Here is a 19,571-nt window from a genome sequence, read left to right on the forward strand (position 1 = left end):
ACAGTGAAACTTCTTTCAAACTCTGTCAGGTGCTAATAATATTCCCTCACGCGAGCACACCGTGTTTCTGTGTCTTTCATGGTGATAATATCTGATGCCGTTCATGTTACTTATGTACCTCACCAGGCCTGGTGAGACGCTGCTTTTTTTTTTCATGCTGCATTTGGACTACAACAGTAATCACCTATAAGGTTAGTGCAGTCTGGTCTGAACATTTCTTTTACAAAAAATTACAACTCAAATTTTTTACATAGCTGACAATGGTGCGTACGTGTATGAAATTACATTCACCTCATACCACGTTTTCTGGTCGCTTTTTTATTAGGCTATGTAGAAAATAAGTTAATAGTCCTTAACAGTTTTAGGCGAAGTGGTTGATCCTAAGCGTAGTACAAATCAGATTTGAGATTCCTCCCAACATCATCATATTTTACAATTATGTCTTTTTGTGTTGAGTAGTAGGCGTGGCTCTTCTGTGTCTTCAGACTGCATTTGGTGAGACCTTCCATAATTGTATGTAAGATCTACAGGAATGTGGTTTTTTGATGCACCGAGGAGGGAGGGGTGAGCGGGTATTAGACTACCTCCTCGATTTATGCTCTGCTAGTACTAACACACTCTAAGACAAAAGACGACGCATCACGAAGGAGTTATGGAAATTGGTCGCAAACTGATGTTCATACAGTTGTCGACGTACAATACGGAACTGTAAACTTTGGCGTCCGACTGGTAAATGCGTGCCGCTGCAGCGCAATTTCTTCGCGCAGCTGGCAAGGATTGTAAACAGGAGATATGTCGATATCAGGGCACAAAGTCTTTGAGAATTTCATTCCGTGTACTCAGCTCCAAAGTAACTGTGCCTCGCAGACAGACGCGTGAACAACATACGCACATGTCTGCACTTGAGAGAGAACGTGACGTGCAGTTGGGCTCAAAGAAGCCCGTTGGAGTATTCGGCGAATCGTACGACATTTTCATGGGAGCGCAGACACTATTCACGACGTAGGCAGGAACGGGTGAACGATGGCCGAACACAGTGTCAAAAAGGAAGCGATCGACCTAGAGAGAAGACAGAATGTGAGGACTGAACAATCGTCAGAGAGGGACTCACAGTCCCAGGCCCATCATTATCATCGATCCGACGTACAGCTGGTGTTTCTGTGACAACAAGGACCATTAATATACGGATCACAAAAAGGGGACTGGGCTCACGGTAACGCTTACGCCGACCACCATTGCCTCTGTATACCAACAAATCCGTTTATAGTGGTGTCGGGCATATTCGACGTGGAATATCATTAACTGGAGCACAATTGTCTTCAGCGATGAGTGCCACTTCGAACTGAGCCCCGATGCTAAGCGCAGACGTGTCTGGAAACGTCCCGGACAGCAGTAAGATACCAACCTGACTGTCAACCAACATACGGGCCGACAACCAGAAGTGATGGTCAGGGGTGTTATTTGATTTCATAGCAGTACCCCCTTGGTTGTCATTCGCGGCACCGTTATAGCACGGCGGTACGTCGACGATATTCTACACCCAGTTCTGTTACCCTTCATAGCAGCCATCCTGGGCTTACCTTTGAGCAATATAATGCCTGTCGGCAAATATCGATAGTTTCTACTGCTTGTCTTTGTGCTTGTCAAACCGTATTTTGGCCAGCAGGGTAAACGCATCTCTCCCCAGTTGAGAATGTTTGGAGCGTTATAGGCTTGACCTTTCAACCATCTCGGGATTCTGACGATCTAACGCATGAAATAAATGGAGAAAATGAGCAAACTGAGATCTTTTTAAATCACTTGGCGATAAATATTCGGCTCATTGTCAGTAATAATAAATAAAAATTCGTGATGATGAACAATGAATAAAAAATTTATATGCCTACTGTGCAGATATTACGCTGATATGTATCAGTGATGATACAACAACTCACAGCTATGGAAAATTGCCTGTACTCACGCGGTTCCCCTCGCAGGACATGGTATACGTGACGTACCACAGCAACGCCGACCGGAGTGGCCGTGCGGTTCTAGGCGCTACAGTCTGGAACCGCGAGACTGCTACGGTCGCAGTTTCGAATCTTGCCTCGGGCATGGATGTGTGTGATGTAAGTAAGGTTCAAGTAGTTCTAAGTTCTAGGGGACTGATGACCTCAGAAGTAGAGGCCCATAGTGCTCAGAGCCATTTTTGAACCACAGCAACGTCTACGAACACTTACATACTTGGAATGTAAAATTATCAAAGGCGTCCTTCTAATATTCTTTTTAATCTTATTGAAGAGATGACACTCCAGATATGCTATTTAGCAGAACTCAATCATTCAGCACTCTCTGCTTCGTGTAAAGAAACTTCGTCCCAACCGGCCTTGAAGGCCCAACGGTACCGAGCGACCGTCGTGTCATTCTCACTCCACACGCTCAACTAGAGGCGCATATGGAGAGGCATGTTTTCAGCACATCGCTCTCCTTGCCCTTGTTAGTTTTCACAACTGGAGCTGCTACTTTTCAATCTAGTAGCATCTCAGTTGGCCTCACAAAGGGTGAGCGCATCCCATCTGCCAACAGCGGTCGGCAGACGCAGACAGTCACCCACACAAGTCCGACAGCGCTTAACTTCGGTGATCTGACGGTAACCGTTCTTACGTCTGCGTCAAGGCCGTTTTCCTGCTTCATGTAACACAGTCTTCATTGTCAGCAACTCAGCAATGGGAATCAAATTTTCACAGTTCCCGGGCGAACAGTCATGGTACTACGAAAAGTATGGTGGTACTTGCGAATTCTTCGGTAAAGACGGGGAAGCTTATTTAGTAGTTTCTCATAACTGTCTGTTTCAACTTTCGATCCAGTATTGTGCATAAAGAGTGAGGTGGGTTGAATCGCTTTTAATTTGTTGACAGACCACCATTTTTCCGCTTTACTATGAAACAGGATGCAATGGACGTAGTATGTTTATGGCGCCTGAAATCTACAGACCTATTACTTTCCTGATCACATCTGACTTCAATGGTTCCGGAGTATGGATTTTTCCTCTTGTTTGTTACATCTGGGGTCACTATCTGTGTCTCTTATGGGCCATGGCGTCATAGGACCTAAATCAAATTTTTTTCAGTTTCTGAGATACTAACGATAGAATAATATCGATTACAATTTACCAGATAAAAGCCTTATATCAAAATGACGGGTGTGAGTGTTAAACGAAAAGTGACTGTGGTGTCGTAGCGTACAGTCCGGCGTTTGTGACTCACTGCACAGGATAGTCAAGCATCTGGATCTCGTCACATTATTTACATACACTAATAGTACTAATGAACGATGTGAAGTGGGATAAACATGTAAAAGTTGTCATAGGTAATGCGAATGGAAGACTTTGCCTTATTGAAAGACTTCCGGGAGAGTGCGGAGCACAGGATAGAATTCTGAAAATGTCTTGGTCGCAAATTAATTTGTTCAGCGTTACGCGTTTCAATGCATCATCCGAACACCGCGGTTACGATAACAAGAAATACGAGTGCGTGCTGAAACGCAATGCCACTTAATTTCTTCTGTGTTCCCAATATCGGTTAAGGTATTACGAAGCGTGTTCCAAAAGTAAGGTCCGATCGGTCGTGAAATGGAAACCACGGTGAAAACCCGATAAACCTTTGCATAGGTGTGTTGGACAGCGTCCCTATTCTGCCCGCTGATCGATCGCGTCACGTCTGTCTTTTTCAGTTCTGAGCGTACAGTGAGCACGCAAAGATGCCTAGAAAACAGTGTCTCTCGCAGAGTATGAGAGCCAGTGGCAGATTTTGCCTGATCTGATGCAGTCCACACAATATAACTGTCGTCCATTTCCTTCTTCACGACAGTTCTCGACCACACTCTGCAGTTGCAATGAGGATGCCCCGGCAGTGTTTTCGATGCGAAGTGTTTGATCGCCCTCCAAACAGCCCGGACTTTGCTCACTCTGATTTTTATCTCTGTTGTCATGAACCGGTGGGTATGAAGTGAACGTTTTGGCACAGACAGTGAACTGCAGATCAACGTAGAGAATTGGCGGAAACTGCAGGCGGCTGCCTTCTATGACGAGGGAATTGGAAATTTGGTGCAACGCTACAACAATCGTCTCAGACGAAGCTGCGACTACATAGAGACGTTGCTAACTAGAGATGTGGCTAACTATTGCAAATAAAACACTTTTGATTCTCACTGTGGTTTCCATTTCGCGACCGATCAGACTTTACTTTCGGAATATGCCTCGTAAATGTCATGCATATTACTCGGTCGACTTCTGGCTTTGCTGACGCAAGTTACAACCGTTCGCCATTAGAGGGTTCGAAATTGTTGCTTGTAACTCGGTAGTATCTATGAGTAAAAGAACGTTTGAAAAGGGGATAAGTTTGTCGACAACAAAAAGAATACTGATGGAATTAAGACAGAAATTTCCCAGTTGTTTTCGGTAGAGTTTACTTCTATATGATAGCGAATCACTAACAGTCGAAAAGACAGAGGATACGTAAGTTGACAGCTTTAAGAATGAGCAAAACATGTCGGTTAGGACATATGCCGCGAGGAAATTGCCTGCAGCGAACAGGCATAAAAGGAAAGATTCTGAAGAAGAAGAAATAGAAGAAGAAATGGTCGATTCGATGACATTAAAAATTTCTGAAGTTACTACAGATTAAGGTAGACGCAGAGGATAGATGAAAGTCGACAGCGTACAATCGCTACAATCAGTACCTGCCGTACGACGTATGTATCAAAGAAGAATAACGGCGTCATCAGGGCAACGAACATTTTTGTTCGCGAGTAAGGAATTAAGAATATATTTTGTGCAGGCGATATCCCACGTTCTAAATGCTTAAAGGAAGTCTTAGTAATATACCATCAAGAGCTGCTGATAAAATAGACCTTTACTCATTGCCCCTTCCAATAGAAACGACTATCCGTCTTGAGGCAACAGCATTATTGCTGTAGCGTCACTAAAAATCAAATAAAAAAGTTGTTTTTCGCTATTATCAAGGTTAAAATGGGTTTACGCAACGAAACAATATTAATGATCTGTCAGTTTCTGTCTTCCATGCTGCTATATGGAGTGCACTCTGCAAATCTTAGTATATAACTGAAATATGTAACTTTTTTGTTTATATACTTCAGAGTAAGTTATTATGTATTTTTGTTAAACTTCCTGGCAGATTAAAACTGTGCGCCGGACCGAGACTCGAACTCGGGACCTTTGCCTTTCGCGGGCAAGTGCTCTTTCCAGCGAAAGGCAAAGGTCCCGAGTTCGGGTCTCGGTCCGGTACACAGTTTTAATCTGCCAGGATGTTTCACATCAGCGCACACTCCGCTGCAGAGTGAAAATCTCATTCAAGTATTTTTGTAATTGGCAGCTACAATCAGCTTCGCCATAGTCTAAAATATATAAATTTTGCACGGAAAAACAATTGTGATGTGATTCAGGTGACGCACCTAATATGTTCACTGGGGGCCGAACAGCACAATAACCCTGGGTTCGGTGTGGGGTGGCGGTGGGGTGAGTGGACCACTGTAGCCTGTTGTGGGGTTGTGAACCACTGAGGGCTACGGCGGGGACGAAGCCTCTCCGTCGTTTTAGGTCGCCAGTTCCATACAATACAATACAATACAATACGAGTACAATGGGTCAGATCGGGGTTCAGTCCACTACTTTTACCTCATTGAGGTTCTAAAATATTGGACTGATGCACTATCAAACTGAAGAGTCATGTAAAGTATAACGTACTAAAGGCAAGTACAGGATGTTCATATTACAGAAATAATAATATAAAATTTAATGACTTGAGACGTAATTGAGATATTTATTGGCGGTTTGCTTCTAGAAGTATGGTAACTCAAAATGTTTTCTGTCTTTACTTGCGGCAGTTGGCGCCTCGTGTGTATGCGCCTAACGGCTTTTCTTGTAAACGCGCGTCAGTAGGTATGTGGACTCCACAGTAGGAGTGTTCTGCGTGCCTTCCCTCGCGGAGATAAGGTTCGTCACACTGGTATAACTTCGTTTTCGGCGTAAGTATGGACTGCAACCAACTGACGATGTTCTCAATTACGTAACACTCAAGAAATGGGACAAGCAGCATCGGGAAACTGGGAGTTTGCTTTCGATGTCGGGCCACCACACTAAGCACGCAGTTCCGGAGATTACTGTTGAATTAATCCGTACGCCCTCGTAAACCAATCCGACAAGCAAGTAACCAGTTACAGGTACGTCGTTCGACAGTATACGATGTCGTCCATAAAAGATTGCGCCTACGGGCGTACAAACTTACAGCTTCTTCACAAAATCAAGCCGGAGGACAGGCTACAACGGAACCCCCTCCTTGAGACAATTCTGGCAAAATGGATGAAAATGAGGCAGTACTCGGTTTCGTCTGTTTCTCGGACGAATCTAAATTCCACGATTCTGGTACGCTAAATACTCAAAATTGTCTCCCAAGTAGTGACAGAGTGCGATCGTGACTCTCCTGAACTTAATGTGTGGCGTGGCTTTTTCAATGACAGGGTTTTAGACACATTTTTCTTCCCGGAACCAACAGTTAAAACAACTACGTAAATAGACAAGTTTTAGCTGTATGCGGCCGGCCGGAGTGGCCGAGCGGTTCTAGGCGCTACAGTCTGGAATCGCGCTACCGCTACGGTCGCAGGTTCGAATCCTGCCTCGGGCATGGATGTGTGTGATGTCCTTAGGTTAGTTAGTTTTAAGTAGTTCTAAGTTCTTGGGGACTGATGACCTCAGAAGTTAAGTCCCATAGTGCTCAGAGCCATTTGAACCATTTTAGCTGTATGCTGTACCACAACTTCCTCGTGACGTGAACTTTCAACAAGATGGCCACCATACCATTCTGCGAACATAGTGAGGGATTTCTTAAATCATGAGTTCCCATAGCGCTGGATTATGAGAGGTGGTCCCTCGATTGCTCGGCCCCCTAGAAGCCAAGCCATTGCGCACTGGGCTCGCATTCGAGAAGACGACGGTTCAATCCCGCGTCCGGCCATCCTGATTTAGGTTTTCCGTGATTTCCCTAAATCACTGTAGGCAAATTCCGGGATGGTTCCTCTGAAAGGGCACGGCCGACTTCCTTCCCCATCCTTCCCTAATCCGATGAGACCGATGACCACGCTGTCTGGTCTCCTTCCCCAAACCAACCAACCAACCAAGCCATTACAAGACTTGGTTTTTTCCTTTGAAGGTTTATCAAGAATCAAGTGTTCCAGAAACCAGGTGGTGATCTAAGAGATCTGCACTGTCGCATTTGTGCAGCTATCGCAAATTTCATACCTGCAGTGCTGCAAAACCCTTGGATGGAATGCACGAAATGTATTCTCAGATGCGAATATGAACGACGTTCGCCTGTATATTGGAATGACGACAGTGAAAATATGTGCTGGACCGGGACTCGAAGCCGGATTTCCTGCTTTACGCGAGTGGTCACCTTAACAACTTCGGCTACCCGAGCACGAATCAGGCCCAGGTATCACAACCTGCACTTGTACGTTACGTATATTCCCGTCCAGCAATGATATAATTATTGAGAGTCGACGGCCTGGTAATGGCGACTAAATACGAAATAGCAGAGCCTGTGTTATTAAGAAGTATGAGCAACGCTCCTTCGGACATGCGTGCATGTCTGTCGTGCTACTATTGGTTACGCACATCGAAGTGTGTAAAAAAACGTTTCGAGTTACCATAGTTGTAGAAACATACCGCCAATAAAAGTCTCAATTACAAGAAGTTTCACAATTTTTGACGAGTTCAGATTTGAGTAACGCGCGATAAAAGCAAGATACAGCAATGGTGGCGCCCTCTGTTACTAGCGTGGAGTGTTAAGTAACCATGTTAGTAATCATGTCGTACTGGACGAAGAAACATCGTATGTTCGCGGTGGAGTGCTATTTTCGCTAGGCGAACCTGTCGTGAGCGTGTAACGTGCCTCTCGTAAGCATTTCAAGATTCAGCCGCGATATCGAATTCCTGTTCGCGGAAAAATACTGAATTCGGGAAGAAGCTTCTGTGCTGATGTCAGAGCATCAAATCGAAAGTTAACCGGCCCTCGGGAAACCCTCCGAACCCCCGAGGATATCGAACTTTTGCGTAGCAGTTTATAGGCGAGCTACCGTCGTTCGTTACGAAAATGTGCCCAAACGCTGAACATTTCGCCGGCGTCCACTCATCGTGTAATCCGGTGTGATTTGCATTATGATCCGCATGATTTCTAAATGCGGTTTTGTCTAATAGCCGCCTCGCTCGCCTGAGTCAACTGTGCTAGACTTTTAACTCTGAGGTTATTTGAAGGCGAGAGGCTTGTAACAGTTAAAAGTTCGAATTAACGACAGCAGGTACGAAAAATGTGTTCAAAAACAGGGTGAAACACCTAAAGTATTGCGAAGCTGCGAATGGTCGTCATTTGACCGATGTAGTATTTCATAAGCAAACATGAATAAATATTGTATCTCGTGTAAAATATTGAACTTCGTTTCGTGATTAGTTTGTGTGTAGTTCAAATTTGAAAACGTCAAAACATTGCGAAACACCCTGTACTTCTCAAGTTATTACATTTTATATTATTGTATGTTTAACACGGGCACACTGTACGTTTATGTACATCAGAAAACTCTTGATGATCAGGTCCTAATGTCGAAACGCTTAGTATACTGAACTAATTAGGAATTACATCAGAAGGGAATCTATCCACTTCACTACAGGAGTTTTTGCAAACAGTAACGATCAATAAAACAGCCAGTGCAACTCCAGCTCAGATAAAAGCTTTTTGTTGGCTTGCAAGTAGCGTAATGATTTTACGGAACACGAAAATGCCGCAGCGTGATGTAGTTTGCATGCTTTCACCACGGCAATGCTCGCATCCAGTTCACATACCGTGCGGTTCGCTTTGTCTCGTCCAGAAAATAGATCAGATAGGCGAGTGCGCTCATTAGGCGTTTATTTATCCAGCGGCTTTACGAGGCGCCGGCCCTTTCGCTAACGATGCTGTTCCAACGGCTGCTCTCTGCCGCTTCCTCCAGTTCGCTGAAACACTCGTAATTCAGCGGACATCGCGACTTATGTGCGCCCAGCGCATCTACGTCTTGTAGAAAAACATACGTTATGCCTAATGCTCATCTTATTAGCCAATAACGTACTTTCAAAGTGAAAGTGAGAAAAATACCTTTCATTCAAAGTTAATTAACTTTGATTCCTTAGCGTTAACATTTTACTAGAGCAAATGAGACAGCTATAATGTCTATTAGCATACATAAGTTGGTAGACAGCTAATGGACAACAGTCTTAAATGCACTGTCTGTGGAACTGGACAGTTGTCTTGAAAGTTAATTCTCTCAGGAGTGCCCCAAGGTCCGATGTTAATTGCTTTTCTTGCTCTGTCTTGTCCTCTCTGTCACGGCGTGTATATTACTTTCACAAAGATTACCTCCAGCAATACTTAAGCACCAAACGCGAGGAAATGAAACGCTGCTACTTCGTGAATGAATGGCGAATTGATCTTCCGACTGACTGCAAGAAACTCCACGTAATTTTAATATTTCAGCAGACAAGCGAGTGCCTCCTTCCAAATCATCTGGACGTATTTCATTACATTGTAAAAAAGTCATTGCTTTCATGGACGAGCACAATACTTGTGAAACAAAAAGGACGCAGAATTCATCAAGGCGTTGGTCGGTGTGCTTTTAGAAAATTTTTAGAACTCATTCACACTTAATTTAAACAGATGATCGTGCTATTATTTGTTCTGTTGAGTATTCATTACTGTGATGCAGCTGAAGACGGTAGTTAATGTGAAGACATGTGACAACTTAAGCTAATTAACAGTGTTTGCACGAGACATGTTTGTGACATGCAGCTGTTTACCTCTGTCTCTACGCTGTACACGCAGTTAGATTAGATGGACAGGACAAGCTGCGTATTTGTCTCTTTGTAGCATTTCCTGGAATCCCTTGAGTACCTATCATCTTTACAAAGGCAGTAGGCCTACAAAATCGAATCTGCTCGGTATACTAATCTTACATACCCGCAAAACAAAAATGCTCTGAGAAATGCATAAGGTCACAGGTAACAGCCTGTGGAACTAGCGTCCCTGTGGTTTCTTGTGACCTTTCGTAGTCGATTTAACGATAAACTGAAATATTTATGTTTTCATCCAGTAACTTCGTCAACATAATATAATAAGAAATTTGGTTGTCGAATAACAGCAAATGCATTCTCAGTACAGTTTTTTCTTCCCTTCCCTTGTCTTCAAGTTCGAATTGAAAGGAACTCATTCCAATTTACCAATCTACTTTCTTTCAAGCATTTCATACCAACTTTTAAAGAATCAAAGCAATTTACTCAGTTTTACCAGCCTTCTAGATTTCCCTGTCGCCTGCATTGGCGTGTCCTTCTGTCTCACTAATCGTTCTATTCCACAGCCCCCGCCCAAACCACCAGTTACAAATCAGTTATTATTATTATTATCAACTGACGGCCGAAGAAATCAAACGCTTGGGGTACTTACCACCTCACCAAGTAAATACGCTGATTAAAAAAAAGAGAAGCACTGAGTAGCGGAAGGGGAAACGAAAATAAATTTGACAGGTTGGGAGGGTATGTGATGTTACTTCAGTAATTACGATGGCAACTGAAATTTAGAAATAAGTTGGCAATAGAAGCTCATTTATCAGCATGATGTTCCACCACCTCTGGTCTGGATGCATGCACTGATTCGGCTGGGAAGGATGTCATAAAGTCTTTGTATCTTCTTCTGAGGCAATCTGGCCCACAACTGTCGTAAATGACCCTTGATATTCTGGGAAATAGCTCTGGGATAAAGTTGACTTCCGAGGTGGTCCCACACATGTTTTAGAGAGGACCGATCTAAAGATCCAGCTGGCCACGGGAGTACATCACGCAGACAGTACATAGAGACACGTTTCATATTACGTGGACGAGCATTGTACTTTTGAAAAATGGTACTACGGTACTGTCGCATGAGAGGTAACCCTTGAGGACACAGGATGTCCGTGACGCACAGTTTTGCCGTCAGATTTGCTTCAGACACAGCTAGCCACGACCAGAAGTCGTATCCTATGTCTTCTCACACCACAACGACAGGAGTAACACCAACTGCCTCTCCAAAATGTTATAAAAATGGGATCTCTCCAGGTCCCAGATATACTCGCCGACGATAGTCATGATGGACAGAGAGAAACGCGACTCGTGGCTGAACACAATACGGCGCCACTGCTTCGCGGTCACTGCTCCAACCCAAACGCAGTCGTTTGTGTTGTGGTGTTAGCAGCAGCCTACGCATGGAACGGTAACTCAGGCTGCTGCTTGTCTCCTACCAGTGGTGGGGAGTGACCCAGAACTTTTGCAGGGAATCCGTTATTAATTTTGTTCTCGGATGGCAGGCGCATATGTGAAGGAGTTGCGAGGTACTTGTTGCACAATACGGCGATCCTCTCTTGTGGTGGTCACACGTGGTCGACCAGAACCTTGACGATGAGTATGCATGTCCTCACGTTCCCATACAGTCCAACACCGGCTCATTGCCACATCTGAATGCACCATAACTTTGAATATTTCGCGATTCGACCAGCTCGGCAAATGGAGATCTACAATGAGGCCCCTTGCAAATTCTGTCAGGTGCTTGCAACGCTGCTTCACATGAGTTCACGGCATCTCTATGTTCGCCACAGCGATCACTGAACATTTGACGCTGATCACGCCGCTTGTATATCGTATCATGCCTGGTGACAACACTAAACATTCACAACACTAATCCTCCACCCTGGTGGCCATTCTATCTGTTACAGAGACTTGCAACTCCAATAGTTTACAAAAATGTTAAAACGTGTATGAATTCCTAAGAGACCAAACATGCTCAGGTCTTCGGTCCCTAGACTTACACACTACTTAAATTAATCTAAACTAACTTATGCTAAGAACAACACACACACCCATGTCCGAGCGAGGACTCGAACCTCCAGCGGAAGGGGCCGCACAATTTGTGACATAGCGCCTCAAACTGCGCGGCCACTCCGAACGGCTCTAATAGTTTACACAACAGCCAACGGCCTGTAAGCGTATGAAGTTACAATGACATCCGACCATGTCTGCTGGGTGATTCCGAGCGGTCTAAGGCGCTGCAGTCAAGGACTGTGCGGCTGGTCCCGAACGAGGTTCGAGTCCTCCCTCGGGCATGGGTGTGTGTCTTTGTCCTTAGGATAATTTAGGTTAAGTAGTGTGTAAGCTTAGGGACTGATGACCTTAGCAGTTAAGTCCCATAAGATTTCACAGACATTTTTTTTTACTGGGTGATTCTTTTTTTTTGTCAGGTATTTGTATACGGTTGATATCTTGCAAAATCTTTTATGGCCTGCCATATTTGCCCAATTGGCTTTATTTTACTCGGTATCGAAATCTCTGGGAAGCGTATGCATTCTATTACAGCCTTTGTGATTACTAGTCGGCAGAGGGGGCTGAGTGACTGCGAGGAGATCTTACTGAATCAAATGAATGACGAAAAATGCCGGCAAGTATGGATCTGGGGAAGTATATTCTGAATATCGATCCTGAGTGGCTATTCAGGATGTTGGATAATGACACTCAAACGGATAGTGTTGTCATATATGCTGATGACCTGTTGGTAGTGGTGTGAACCGTGCAAAGGAGTTCCTTCATCGGATACAACAGTGGTGCAATAGCATCAAACTATATTGGTATAAGGAAAACTATCTATATGATTTTGAAAGAAATACTTTCCCTTAACCGGAATCCAACCAAAACATTGAGGGATACAACCATAGCCGACCTGCTGCGATTTTCGGAGCTCACAATATAATTTTGAGGAACTAGGTTATGAAATGAGGCGGTAAAGGTAGTCGATGACTTTTTGTATTTGGGCGAAAGAATATCAAGCGATGTTCGATGTAAAGAGGGCATGAAAAGGAGACAACCAAGAGTATGAAATGTTTTTCTGGAAAGGAAAAATTTGTTGACATCGAATATAAATTTAACTGATAGGAACTGTTTCCAGAAAATATTTGCCTGGAGTGTAGCCTTACATGGCACTGGAACAAGGACTATAAACAATACGTACATGATGTGAATAGAAGCTTTTGAATGTCGTGCTACAGGAAAGTGCTGTAGATTGGGTAGATGGATAGAGTAATTAATAAAGAGGCAACGGGATGAATTATGGGGAGAAGACTTTTATGGCACAACTTTTCTGAACGATAGGATAGGTTGACAGGACACTTTCATTGAGGAATAGTTATTTCTTAATGGAAGGAAGGGTGGGAGTAGAAGCCACAGGGCTTGAATGCAGTAAGCATATTTAAGGGGATGTAGGTTGCATCAGTTATGCTGAGATGAAGGGACTGCTCAGGATCGGTTAGCATGGAGAGACGCATCGAGACAGTCTTCGGACTGAAAACCACAACAGACAACTCAGGATGAAATATTAAATTTCCATAATCACGTCACTGTGTGAGCAACCCCAGCAGGTAATGTAACACACGTTACAGTAGCTTTTACAATCATAGGGAGCAGTATAATCATGCAGATGAGAGAGGACATGTTGTGAATGGGTACAAGGCCGTAAATTAAACTAAATGCCTAGGAATTATAATTACGAACAACTTTCAGTGGAAAGAACACATAGAAAAAGGCAAACCAAACACTGCGTTTTATTGGCAGGACACTTAGAAAATGTAACACATCTACTAAAGACACTGCCTACAATACGTCTGTCCGTCCTCTTTTGGAGTACTGTTGCGCGGTGTGGGATCCTTACCAGATAGAATTAACGGAATATGTCGAGAAAGTTCAAAGATGATGATGTTTGTTTGTGGGGCGCTCAACATTGAGGTCATCAGCGCCCGTACAAGTTCCAAATCTTCCCAATTCCAATCTCGTCACTTTCCGAATGATTATGAAACTATGAGGACAATACAAAGTTCAAAGAAGGGTAGCACATTTTGTATTATCGCGAAACAGGGGGAGAGTGTCACTGACATGATACAGGATTTGGTGTAACCATTAAATTCTTGTTGCGGCGGAATCTTCTGACGAAATTTCAATCACCAACTTTCTCTTCCGAATGCAAAAGTATTTGGTTGACGCTGATACAGGGAGACTTATTGAGAAACAATCATCGTAATAGAACAAGGGAAATCAGAGCTCGCACGAAAAGATATAGGTGTTCGTTTTTTCCGCGCCCACTTAGAGATTGGAATAATAGAGAATTATTGTGAAGGTGTTTCGATGAACCCTCTGCCAGTCACTTAAGTGTGATTTGATGAGTGTCGATGTAGATGTAGATTGACGCTTATTGATACATACGAAAATGCAATGACAAATGTAGTTTACATATTTTATATGCCGTATGGCAGTTTGATTAGACCGATGGGCATAAGTTTTATTATGAAATACACTGCGCTAAAATAAAAATGCAACATCCCCAAGGACAAGGCCAATTTGTTGACAGTTAATGTGACAGGTAGTTAATCATTGTGGGAGTACACGATAACAAATTCAGGCCAAATGAAACACACGTTTCACAGTACAGTGTGCCCAAACAGATGCACTAGTACACAGTGTATCCCCTTTTGGCCGACACGCAAGCATATATTCTCGCATGCAAACGATCATAAAGGTGCCGAATGGCATCCTCCAATTGATTGTCGCAAGTTCTTGCACCTTCTGTTGCAGTTGGGTTCAAATGGCCCTGATCACTATGGGACTCAACTGCTGTGGTCATAAGTCACCTAGAACTTAGAACTACTTAAACCTAACCAACCTAAGGACATCACACACACCCATGCCCGAGGCAGGATTCGAACCTGCGACCGTAGCGGCACCGGACTGGAGCGCCTAGAACCGCACATCCACCGCGGCCGGCTGCAGTTGAGGAATGGTTCTGGCAGACCTTGGAGAACGACTAAGATCCCGCTTCACCATCATGTCCCGTAGGTGTTCAGTTAGCGAGAGACATGTTGATCTTGGTGGCGAGTGCAGTTGTTGTACACCACGAAGAGGACGTTAAGTTGCAACATTCGTATGTGGACGTGCAGTGCCCTGCTGGGAAAGTGCATCGCTTTGCTGTCGAAGAAAGGATGGTAGCACCTGCGCAATATAGCGGACAGAGAGAGGGGGAGCAGGAAATACGTGCAGTATGTGTGACATACGCATACATGAGCGAAGCCTTGTGTAAAAAGCTAGTATATCTTTACACCATCTCATCAAAATGTTTAAAACCCATTGAAAAATTTCACACGCACAAGATCAAAAGGTAGAAAATAATTCTTTAAGGGAAAATAAATTTTTAATATAACACTTTTTAGATTGGACTAGAAAGTATAAAATAAATTCTTCTAGCCCCTTGCAGAATTTCTACGATTTATAACGAAAAATGTGTGCACATGCAATAGATAATAGTTAGGAGGTGAACTATTCATGCATCAGTTACGTATTACATGTGCCCCATGTTTTTCATTATACGTCTCACAAGTATTTTCATAGGTACTAAAAATTCACAAGCACAATTTCAGTAATTTTGTGTGGGGTTAGGAATCTGCACGGGGCTAGCAGAACTTATTTAATAAATTTTAGTGCAATTTAAAAACGTGTTACATAAAAAATTATTTTTATTTAAATAATTATTCTGATAAATCGTGGCTGCATTTTTCGGAGTACATGAGCACAAACAATGGCCGACGTTGGAGCTCTAAAATTCGTTATCAGTTACATTAACAGTGTCTGTGTAATGTGGAAACGGAATGCGGTGTGTAATAGGTGAAACATTATTTACTGGTCCAATCTTTTTACACCAAACCATAAATCCCGATAGGTGCGTGAACGATACACTGCGACCATTGTGGAGAATACTATCCGGTATTAGGCCAATACCTACATGGGTACTGTGCTCTGTGCAGAACCAGAGAGAGCTGTTGCGTCGTGCTTGATTCGTCCTGTATTATAGGCGAGAGTTATACTAGAGCAATGATGTACAAATTGTTACTGTGGAACATAAACATAATATTCGTTCACTGTTGGACAAGTAATGAGGTGAATCCAGACAGAGAAGTGTGGCGTCAGCTAGTCGACCCAAGCCCTTCATCAAAGGACAGAAGCACTGAATCACACGCTGGCTACCCAGACGTAAGTAATAGCAATCGCCGCCATACGACTGTATTACTTCTGACAAATTGTATTTAGAATTAGCGTTCCGCCTTTAAAATACCGATGACGATTACCAATACAGGGAAGTACGATCAACAAAATTTGTAAACAGTGTTTTATATGAAGACTATAATAACTAATCAAGATATGGCTGTGGGATGAGTGGAATAATGAGATATTTAAACCTTTGTCGATTTAAAAACATATGTCCACACTTTCTCTACATTCATGAGAATCTACTTTTTGTAGATTTACTTGTGCTCTCTTTAACGATAAATGAAGTGTAGAGTTTTTTGTTTATCTTAAACCAAAGAAAAGCAATCGAGTTAGTAGAAACAAAATCCTCTTGGATTTAAGTCGAGTAACTATTTTCCGGAATCCTTTTCATTGCAAAGAAAAAAAACCTTTTCAAATGATCTGACGATGTCTTATATTTTACTCGAGGTATGATAGCGTGTTGCAGAACAGCTAATGAGAGAAATAAATGGCAATTACTGACCAAAAACCCGCAGGTAAATTACGTTATACGAGAGCGTGCTGAAAAGTACTGCTTCCGAATTTTTTATATGAAAACTTTTAAAACTTTTCAAATGAAACAAACGTTATTAACAATCTACATTTTTATCCTTCATGTCTTCATGTTTATTTCTCAAGATAATCGCCTTGGCGACGAGCACATTTCTCCGAGCGAGAGACAATTTTCGTGATACCGTCATGTAGAATGTTTGATTTGCTGACAGAGCCACGACCTCACCTCTGCATGCACCGCTTCGTCACTATCAAAGCGAAGTCCTCGAAGGTGTTCTTTAAATTTTGGAAACGGATGAAAATCGGATGGGGATAAGTAGGGACTGCATGGAGGCTGATCGATGATAGTGAATCAAATTGTTGCAGATGTCGCAGGGCTCGGAAACTCGGTTACAGATCGCTGTTTCTCACCTACGGACATAGCTACGCTACACACTGCCATGATACACGCTACAATTCGTAGCCCCCTAACGGAAGAGGGCTGCAATTATGTAGACATGGAAAATGAAGGTGAAGAATGTCAAAAAAGGTTTGTGTTATCTAAAAGCTTTAAGAGATTTTTCATAAAAAATTCGGAAGCATTACTTTTCTGCACGACCTCGTACAATCCAGTATCTAAATGATAAAGCGTATGATATGCACTCACAAAGTCCTGTGTAACACAAACACGGTAATGTCCTTGAGAGACAAATGCAAGCTGGAACTGGTGTAGCAATTCTCCAGGCTGGCACACGAACGCTGAGCAAGACTGCTCAGGGTATGTGTGTGGTGCTGGCTCAGTTTCCTTTTATCAGCCACCAGCAGCGCAGAGAAGTGCCTTACGCCGGTTCGGTGCTCGCGTTCGATTCTTCGATTTGGCTGCTTCCCTGAATATACGGTGCTTCACCACGGCCGCTTTGCTGTAAGAAATTCTGCCTATATTCTAATCTACTGTGCGCGACTGTTGCACTCGTATTTCATTTTAACCATTCCTTAGAGCAAGACGACCTAAGATCGAGAGAGAGAGAAAAAAAGAAGTTAGTAGGAAACCCGAATAAGTTCTACACTCACCGATATCAGTGTTTCACAGTCTTAGACAAGATATCGTACAGCGATCACCTTTATAATATCGAGTCTGTACGTATATTTATTGATGTGGTTTAAGATCAATATTCACCGCAGCTAGAAACTGTTTCAAGTAAAATTTCAGTATTTCTCTGACGCGACAAATTCGTGCGAAATAATTTCGATAATTTTGGAAAGCTATCGGGTGAATTATCTTCTCCTAAAGTGACAAATCTTAAGATACGATCTTATTCGTGCGCTTATCTGTTAGACCACGTTTCGACTTGTTTCACGTCAAAAAATACCCCACCTATGCCAAACCTACGGGTATTACCTGAAGTAAGAATTGGTGAGTTTTGACCGGCAATTTATAGCGAAGTTCGACTTACCGCTCTTACAAAACGTCCACTTCCTCTCCAGGTGGCTAGAGAACGGCCATACCAGTGGATCAAGGAGAGGGATCTGAAAAAAAGACCGTATTACTTTTTCAGTCATTTATTATATCAAATGTTAAATCAACAGATATATAATTTAAAGGCAAAGACTGAAAGCGATCCATATTAGAAGCAGTGAAATAAAGATAAGTGGCTACCAAAAAGTGATATTAAAGATGTGTATAGTAGTCTGTTTCGTTATTACAAATACGGTGTGGAGTTACTCGGTTTGAATCCTCGATGGAAGAAATTTTCATGGCCATTAATTGGTCGGCAAGGAAAGCACACTTGCTGACACAACGTTCCAGACTACTAGCTCTCATCTAATGTCCTGTGCCAATTCTCAAACATCTGTTTCGTGTCGCATGGAGTGACTTTTTAATGATGATTCCCCCACCACATGGTGCCGTAAGGTGAACAGAACCGTTGGTGCTATTCAAGAGGAGTAGGTATTGTGCCAGTACAGGAGTTTCACCCGAAACCCTTCGTTTCGCTTCGTTCTTATATACAATTAATTTCATTATGTTATATTGGATAAATGGTCCGCGGAACATGTAATTGACTAAACATTGTTATCTAATAGCGTATATAAAAATCACCAATGAACGTACTCTCTCGTAGGACTGAATGACTATGGATGTATCCTGGACTGTTCACGAATTAACGCTTGCATTCCTCGTGGCACTAAGGAAAGCATTGAACTAGCAACTAGCGGGAGACTCTTCACCTAGGTACGATTATACTTTTGTCAGCTGTCATTCGAGTGAAGAGATGTAGTGGAAGCATGAGGAACCTAAGAGAGGATTGGTGGAAGAGGACTGGAAGATAGTCAAACCCGAATACCAGTCTACAAATCACGATAATGTTATTCGTCCCAGGAAAGCAGTTCGACAAAGAAAAACAACGAAAAGTAATAAAAATTATACATGTAAAATAACTGATCATTATAAGACTAAAACAACTATAAAATGACTAAATTAAGGTTATTGTTAACCTGGGTCCATAGAAAAAACACCGACATCATTTTTGTATGGTGCCCTATTCTGAAAATTGCCCACAAAACTTAGCATGTTGTGAGATACAACAAATTGTCCAAGGTATAAGTCCTATCTATAAATACGTAGGTTGATCGCTGAGGAAATGAAGTGTGATAATGGCTCAGAGGTAGTGATGTGTGTGCGCTACACAAATCATCACTGAAGTCAACAAGTGCTACACATCGTCCAATAAATTACGAATGACATTTAAAGTTTTGATTGATTACTCGAACACAAAATGTATATCAAATTGCAAAGTTCCACACAAAAAAGGAAAATAAGTGTAGGCTCTGTTCTCGGTATTTCAGTCATAATGTTTTCCTTTGATGTTGCACGATT

Source organism: Schistocerca cancellata, chromosome 4 (assembly GCF_023864275.1).
Source record: "Schistocerca cancellata isolate TAMUIC-IGC-003103 chromosome 4, iqSchCanc2.1, whole genome shotgun sequence".
NCBI lineage: Eukaryota > Metazoa > Arthropoda > Insecta > Orthoptera > Acrididae > Schistocerca > Schistocerca cancellata.